This window comes from Bufo gargarizans, unplaced genomic scaffold (assembly GCF_014858855.1).
Source record: "Bufo gargarizans isolate SCDJY-AF-19 unplaced genomic scaffold, ASM1485885v1 original_scaffold_1446_pilon, whole genome shotgun sequence".
NCBI classification, from domain to species: Eukaryota; Metazoa; Chordata; class Amphibia; order Anura; family Bufonidae; genus Bufo; species Bufo gargarizans.
In genome coordinates this window covers 229,866-238,771 of record NW_025334360.1, presented here as the reverse complement: position 1 = coordinate 238,771, position 8,906 = coordinate 229,866, and positions in this window count along the sequence as shown.

Genomic DNA, 8,906 nt, shown 5'->3' with positions numbered 1-8,906 from the left:
GTGTGTTGTCTCCCCCTAGTGGTAGGCTCAGTGTAATGGAATCTAACACATCTGTAGGCAGGGATAATGCATAAAGATGCACTGCAGCATAAAACAGGTTATATAAAGCATACAAGGCATAACACTACGACTTTGCAGCACCCACGTGGGTAGTGGGACACTGCGCCCGCTCGCACATGCAGGGCCGGCAGGTCTCGATTGTTTGAAACAGCAGAGACATGCCGCTAATTACCGTGACCGGCATACAAAACATACAGGGTAGGGGGTGACTTCTCAGCAACAGCAGGGTGTCGGGTTGCCGCCCTTGTGTTTGGTTTTCAGGATAATGTTCTGTATTATTCCTTTTTTTCTTATTCACGGCGCTTTATGAAACATTAAAGTGACCTCCATTGAATCCCTTCCCCTCACAGCGCTCGTACATTGTAGCGGTACATAACAGAGATATCAGATTCTAGCGCAGACACCCTCCTCGTTCATGCCGCCCGTGGACTGGAGGCGATAAGTGGGCATAGTTTAGTCCGGGAAATGTTATATTACCTTGTACAGCTGAATGGGTCAGAAAAGCTACATACTGATGACAACTTCCTTAGAAGTGACAGTAAGATTAAGGTCTTCTGATTTGGCTTAATCGACATGTACTAATGTATATTGTTTTAGGAATGGGCGCATATTTTTACATGGTGCTGTGCACTCCCATACAGCTCTCCATAATGACCCCTACAAGTTATATACACACTGTGCAGTCAGTACTGACCGCAGCTTAGTGTATTATAAGTGCAGTACTGTACGGTACGTGTTCTACTGCCATCTGCATAACTTCACAGCTTCCCTGCTCCTTGTTAGCCAATGATACATACAGATACATATTTTATCTGTTTTATTTACTACGCGGTTACACCTAAAATCTGAATTCCGATGTGTTAAGGCTTATGTAGAAAGTGCTGTATATAATTATGTACAAAGCTGTGAAAGGAAGCTATTTATCGGCTTGTTCTCCTATACTGTACTTTGGCCCAACTCGTGTTTTTCTAATGTTCTGTAACATAATGCTTAATACAAAGGACAATGCATATTGACACGGCAGGGCTGAGCATTTAATTAACACATGTTCTAATAATGATAATAATGATAAACCCACACCTTGGCATTGTGGCAGTAGGCAGGGGGACAATGCACACATGCCCAGCTAGAGGCTGACTGGCACCGTCGGGGGACTGTATTCCTGGCACATGCCCGCTCTCTGGCTGCACTTTCCCCTGCACTTCCAGTATATCCAGTATATGCAGTGTTCAGTACATTTTCATTTGAATATTCTAACTAATACATTCTAATTTGGAAAATTTCTAACACATTGAAATATCTCCTTAATGACCAGATGATGCAAAAATCCTCGGGCCCTTGTCTATAAAATCTCTTGTCTTATTTTAAAAATAATGTACAAACAGTGGATATAAAACCAATGCGTTTCGGATGAAGCGTATATCATCCTCAGTCATCCAGCAGTATGAATAAGTCGTTCAAAACACGTTTCCTTTTTATCCACTGTTTCTCCGTGTTTTTTTTTAATTTAGCATGAAGTATGAAATTTAGTATGAAATTAAGCATCAATTTTTATGGACGACTGTCCGAGAATTTTTTACTTCTTGATTGCATGGTGGTAAAGCCGACAGTTTTCTTCCTATGGAGCACCATTCAAACAGGCTTTATGAAGAATGATTGAGTAATCCAGACACCAGACACTTGCAGTAAGACCTTTTATTCTGTGTTGTATTTTGGTGGCATACTGCATGTTAAATTATAGGTGGTCCGGACCCCTGATCTGGTCTGTAGAGGAGTGTGATGATGGCGCCTGCAGAAAATGATCGGTTTTATGTCCTGCTACAATACCAAGGTGTCCCGCAAGCGGCAGCACTAGCCTGGAGTAGGTGATAGATAGACAAGTAGATAAATAGACAGATACAGTAGATAGAGTGATAGAAAGATAGATACATATATATACTGTAGATCGTGATCTCTCCCTAGTATAAAACTGCAGTTCCATGCGCCATCTGCCATAGAAACACAAATTGCTCCCTGGATTTTCTACCTACTCTTTTTACGCACTTCGTTCTCTACTGGATATCGCTCTGCACTCACGCGATTCCACTGTGAGCGCTAGCGCTGCTACATCTGTAGAATATGGAGCAGAATCTATTCTTTCAGTAATATCAGCAATGCAATAATATAGCAGTGCAGCTCAAGGGCAGACACAAGCCGTCTCATCACTGCATTCTGCTGGTTTCTGGGGTAATAGAAGGAGCCCCAATGTGTGTGATCACCAGATATGAGGTCACCCTAGGCTCTATCTGTACCCCGCTTATATAAGTTATTAAATAGTAATTATTACCCGGCTTCTTCACTGCAACCATCTTTAAAAAAGCTTCCTCAAACATTTGTAGTTCTTTTAGATCTTTTTCTTGCTTTTTGGCACGCTGACGATAGGCCATATAACTGTGAGACAGAGAAAAGTCCTTACATGAGCCGTACAGATGACAATATTCAGTTCCCCATCAGAAAACACCCATGGACCCCTCCCCCACTACAGAGATGGAGATATAAAGGTGCAGTATAACAAGCAGGAAGGATCTGGTGTCTTAGTGTATATGATATCATAATATAGCAGCGGGAAAGGGAGGACAGCGACTACCTGATTATAGCACTGCCCGATCCAGCCCCTGCATTATAGACTGGCTGCTGTAGTTACTGCGCCACCTGTAGGTCAGACATTAAATCTTATACGAATAATGTGATGTGTAGAGTAGAAGAAAAAGGAAACTCACCAGCAAATTATGACAATCACTCCAGCAAAAAGAAGGATTCCGAAAACCGAAAAGACAACACGGACTATGTCTGGTAATAAAGAAACGTGATGCTTGTTATTAATTCTTACTATAGAGAGAAAAAGTTCTACAAGACATTGTCCACCATCTCTAGATCCTCCTGATCCCAGCAGGGCCCTTCACGAGGACATCAGCTGGTAGGCACTGGCAGCTTGGCTGGGTATAGCGGTGGTGATTGCTAGACTGTGGACTGGTAACATCTGGATAAGGGGCACATCATTATAGGAAAGGAAATAAGTGACTACTCACTGTTATTCGCACCTCCGCTGTGCGGACCGTGCGTTGTCCGCGGTGATCCATGGAAAGTCACTGTCCATAAAAGAATGAAGGAAAATAAAGACATGAAATCAATCAGCAACTGAACCCCTAAACTGGACCATGAGGTGGAGATACCAACTGAACCCTAGAAACCTACACAACCCTCCCAGTGATAACGTCCATTACCGCCCGGTGTCTCTGGGACTTTCTGTTCAGCAAAACAAGCTGAGCTCCATCTCCTCCAACTGCAAACCCTCAAACGATTCCCATGTACCCCAACACATAGAAGACTGGACACAGCGGTGTGATGTCACCATCATCAGAGCTCTGGGGACGAGGCTGCTGCTACTGATGATGTCATCAGAGATAACACATAAAAGATGCACATTATATGAGAAGGGGATATTCGAAGTAAAAAAAAATCCCACAATAGAAACTTTATTGACACTAAATATTGACACTAACATGAGTTTAGACCGGATGTTCATACTTTTGTGCTGATTAATTCTTTACTACTGTACATCTTCATAGCGACCAGTGCTACGCTTTTCAGATACAGAGCTCTAAATACCCTGCATAGCCATAGATTTACTGATACCATTCTGGGCGCCATCATTATAGGAAATGGGTGTCTACTACACATATGGACACATTGAGCTCAATAGATCACCGCTCTTGTCCATGGGTTGTGTACGGTATTGCAGTTCACTGCCATTCATGTAAATGGGGCTCAGCTGCAATGTCACACACATTCCACTGTCTTATAACCTGAGCTCCAAACCACAGAGACTACAAACGAGTTTCGCCTCTAGGACCCATAATTATGTCAGGAGAAAAACTATATTTAGTCCCCATTCAGTGAGATAAACCCCCGGTGATAATGTCCATTACCTGCAGGTGTTTTTGTGGGCTTTCCATCAACAGAAAATACAGCGAATAAAATAAACAGAAGAACAATTCTTCTCGCATCCATTTTCTCCAACAATTAACCCTCAAAAGAATCCAGTGCACCCCCAACACATGGAAGCCTGGACATAGCATTGTGATGTCACACAGTATCAGAATTCTAAGGGGGCGGGGCTTCTGGCTGCTGCTGATGTCATCAGAGATATAGTCTGAATAAAGAACTGTATATAGAGCAGTGATATTAAAGGGCAATGCCACCTCTAATAAACCTGTGATAAAGTCATAGAGGCATTGGGAGGAATTTATCCTAACCAGGGAGTATTTGAAGTCAGTTTTGCTGTGGTCTGTGTTGTTTTATTTTATGCTACATTTACCAAACGTCTCATGTTGTTTGATAAATGTGTCTTATCCTTAAAGCTAATTCTTTTGTCAAGAAAACTAGTCCAGTTTTCCTACTCCATCCTCCTATTTTTGTGATCTTTTTTGTGATTTTTTAATAAAGTCTCAATGATTAATGTGGAGTGAAACTCAGTAACATAGCTAACCACATCCACTTTTCCAACCACATTGCAAAACTGGAGTGAGTGGTATAAAAATGAAAAACGGCACAATATTTTTACACAAGCGAGCGCAAAAACCCTTGAAAATCCTATTTTGAGACCGTTTGAAGACAGAATTCTGGAGTGAAAGCATGATAAACCTTCCCCTTCATATATTATATTAAGTGATGAGTGAAGTTATGAAAAATTAGATTTGCTGCTTTTTCAAATTTCACTAAGAAATTTGATTTGTGACGAATTACTTATTGCTGATTTGGGGGTCCTACCATTGTATATACTATGTATTATGCTATATATTGTTTTATATGATTGTGGCAGTTTGATCTAACAAGGATGTGGAAGGCAAGTGCTAACAAGTAAGAGTGCTAACCCCCCGCTCCTCTCCTCTCTATAGGACTGGGCTGGTCCTGCTTCCTGCCTGGAGGGGGGTTTCTGTTAAACTACTGTGTGGAGAGGAAGCAAAGTTCAGAGCTCCAGCTCCTGGAAAAGGTTCTTCAGAGAGATCAGCTGTATCTAGGACTCAAATGAATCCTTGACAATCAGCATTTCAAGACACTGCTAGTAGGTGAAGAACTATGGATAAGACACCCATCCCCCAGAACACTGCAAGGCCACTATGTCTTAGGTGCTTTTATTTTGTGGATTGGCAGGAAGAATTTAATTAAAACCTACATTGTACCAAAAATTATTTACTTACACCAAACTCCCCATTTCGCTCCCACTTTCATTTTTTTAGCCAAATCTGTAGAATCTTTTCTGTGGTGTACAAGATCACTTTACTCCATTCCCACCAGAGAAAATACATTTGGTGGCTTTGGTCTTCCAGATATGTGTCCAAGGGCAGATTGGCCATAAAACTTACAGGGAAATTTCCTGGTGGGTTGATGCCCAGGGGGCTGCCTAAGGCTTCCTCTCTGCTACTGGCCGGGTATATAATAAGCTCTCAGCGGTAATTAAAGCTGTGAGAATCAGGTATTAATGTACCCGGCCAGTGGTTCTGATGAGATGGTATTTTGCGCTATGGTATTGTTGACCTACTTGTGTTTCCTCGCCTCTTCTCAATTTTGACCTATCTACTACATAAGCTAATTTAATTTTTATTTTTTGCCTTGGCTACTTTAATCTTCCAGTCCGCCCCTGATTGTAGCCCTTGAAGGGAGCAGAAACAACTCTATGAACATTTTGTCTGCCCCTCTAATCATATGGTGTGTGGTGACTTGAGCTCATGGAGGGTAGGTCACTAGCTGGCATTGTGGTGGGGCACTCACAGTGTGGTGGGAAATTGGCATTGTGGTTGGGCATTGAGAATTTGGTGGGCAGTGGGACTGGCACTATGGAGGGGCACTGACATTGTGGTGCATCATTAGCTGGTACTGTGGTGTAGCACTGTCAGTGTGGTGGGACATTGGCATTGTGGTAGGGCACTGACAGTGTGGTGGGACATTGGCATTATGGTGGGGCTCTGACAGTGTGGTGGGACATTGGCCTTATGGTGGGGCTCTGACAGTGTGGTGGTGCATTGGCATTATAGTGGGTCAGTAGCTGGCATTATAGTTGGAAGCAGTGTGGCTTGTTCTGCTATACTGTTTGTGGAGCTCCTACTCACTACAATGGCAGTTACAGAGCACCAGGCCACTCGGTTGTTTCCAATATCTGGGACACTGGTGCACTTTGTTCCATTGCGCCCTGGAAACAGCAGGATGGGACAGTGTAGCAGTATAAGGGCTTTTATTTGGAGATCAAGTTCAGGGTAGGCGATAGTGTTGAGCACGAATATTCAAATTGCGAATATTTTTCTCGAATATCGCGATTTCGCTAATATTTAGAATATAGTGCTATATATTTGCGAAATCGAATATTCTTTTTTTTTTTTTTTTTTTTATTGTTATATTTTTTTCTTTCCCACTTCCCTAAAGTTGTTCTTACCTGTCCTTTGGATTCCTGGCTTCCTGGCTGCTCCAGTCAGTGCCTGTTGCCGCTTCTGCCGACTTCCGTGCTCATGGAGCGTCCCCATCACCATGGGAACGTCTCCATATACTAGAATGTACTGTCGGATTTGAGAATTACGTTGAAATCGCAATTCGATTAATTCAAGTTAAAATAATCAAATTGCGATTTCAACTTACTGCTATATTCCATATTCGTTTTTAACGAATATGGAATATAGCAGTAAGTTGAAATCGCAATTCGATTATTATAACTTGAATTAATCGGATTGTGATTTCAACTTGGACCTGGTTTAGTTGAGACCCAGCAGCAGCATCAAGTTGAAATCGCGATGCCATTAATATAACTCAAAGTAATTGCATGGCGATTTCAACTTAGTACTGCTATATTCCATAGTCGTTAATTCTAGCCTAATATGGAATATAGCAGTGCTAAGTTGAAATCGCAATTCGATTAATTCAAGTTTATAATAATCGAATTGCGATTTGAACTTTTTACGTATATTCTTAATATTGCTCTTACTTCGTCTTTTAGAATATTCGTAATATTGCTCTAACTTCGTCTTTTAGAATATGACGAATATTCTAAAAGACGAAGTTAGAGCAATATTGCGAAATACACATATAGATTGTAATTTAGCTAATATACTGCTATAGTAATTTTTTTAATAGTGTACATATTTTACAAAACTTAAGTTCAGAAGAGACAAAAAAAATTAGAGAAAAAAAATGATTATAGCACTATATTAGCTAAATTACAATCTATATGTGTATTTTACGAAATTTCGTAATATTGCTCTAACTTCGTCTTTTAGAATATTCGTCATATTCTAAAAGACGAAGTTAGAGCAATATTAAGAAATTTCGTAAAATACCGTTGCCTTATACTATCAAAAGAAAAATCGCAATACGCGATTATTAAATCGCATATTATTCGCAATAATTGGAATAATTCCGAATATTAGATTTCAACGAATATAACACAAATATTCAATCGAATATTCGCAAAATATAGCGAAATCGAATATGGCACCCCTCGAATATGATACTCCTTAAAATCACGGGTATCGCGCACAAACATGTGTGAATTTCTTCACTGTCTCAATCTGTTCTTGCAGATCACTGGTGGTCTTGGCTAGGATGTTCTTCTCTTCCTCTAGTAATAATATCATGAGACGAAGGGAGGACTCAATAGATTCTTTCTCCCATTTTCTCATGAGTTCCTCTGATCTGACCCTGGCGTTCGGTAATACTGGATTTCACAGCCCCCTTGGAACAATCTTGTTCTTAAGATACGTCTCTAGGGTCTGCATCTCCCACCATGACGGAACATGGTCCTTGTATATGCAATAGAGCAGGAACAGGTACATTGACGCCACCTATGCAGTGCGTCAGGATATGGGTGGTTAATAATCTATAGTTTGTGACGCTAATTGCAGCGTGCGCAGGGTACTATCACAGGGCCCTTCCAAGGTCTTATAATGCACGTCCGAGGTTAGGAATGCCAGAGTGGTGTAATGGCCTATAATGTCTCTATAGGTGGTGATAATTGTGTCAACGGTGTCTCCTACCTGGGTACAGCTGGACTCCTGGCTCCTGGCTCACTTGCAATAAATTTGAGTGTAGTGATAGTAGGAGTAATAGAGGAATTTTGCTGCAGAAATGATGTCCAGACCTTTAGATGAAGTTCAAACTTTTCTTTACTGAAGGTAACTTGTATCCAAGCAAAATACACCTTTGGTCTTTGGTCCCAGCAGGTTTTGGCAATAGTTGGCATGAATAAATCTTCTGCACTATAAATCTGGAGGCTGCAGGAAAAGACGTCTGCTTAGTAGCTCTCTAACTGTGGCAGGAATTTATCTTCTGCACTTCCCTTTATCTTTTGCTTTGTGGTGACTGACTAGTTGAGGAGGGATAAGGACAGGCTCTCAGGGAATGCTTTTGTCCTGGAACTCTGGAGATTGTCTGCTTTCTTCTCATCCAGCTAATGCTGCAAGTTCTCAGACTGGGGATTTGATCAATGTCTCAGCCGAGACAAGATCCTGGCTTTCTTCCCTATGCAGGGTATCTCCTACACACACACACCCTACCCCTAGCAGGGGGTAGGCTACACTGACTTAACTTCCTTCTCTACCCAAGCTGCAGGATGTGGGAACAGTCCACACCTCCTCAGAGGGGGAGCTAAGCTGGAATGAACCATTCCAGCCTAGATACACTAAACTGTAACTAGTTCCTTAAGAATGCATTGCTGCCACCTGCTGGTGAACATGGAAAATTACAAGGAAATGTACATTTTTTTTTTTTTTGAACAATAGTTTTTTATTAAGATTTACATAAAATAAAAAATAAAAAAAATA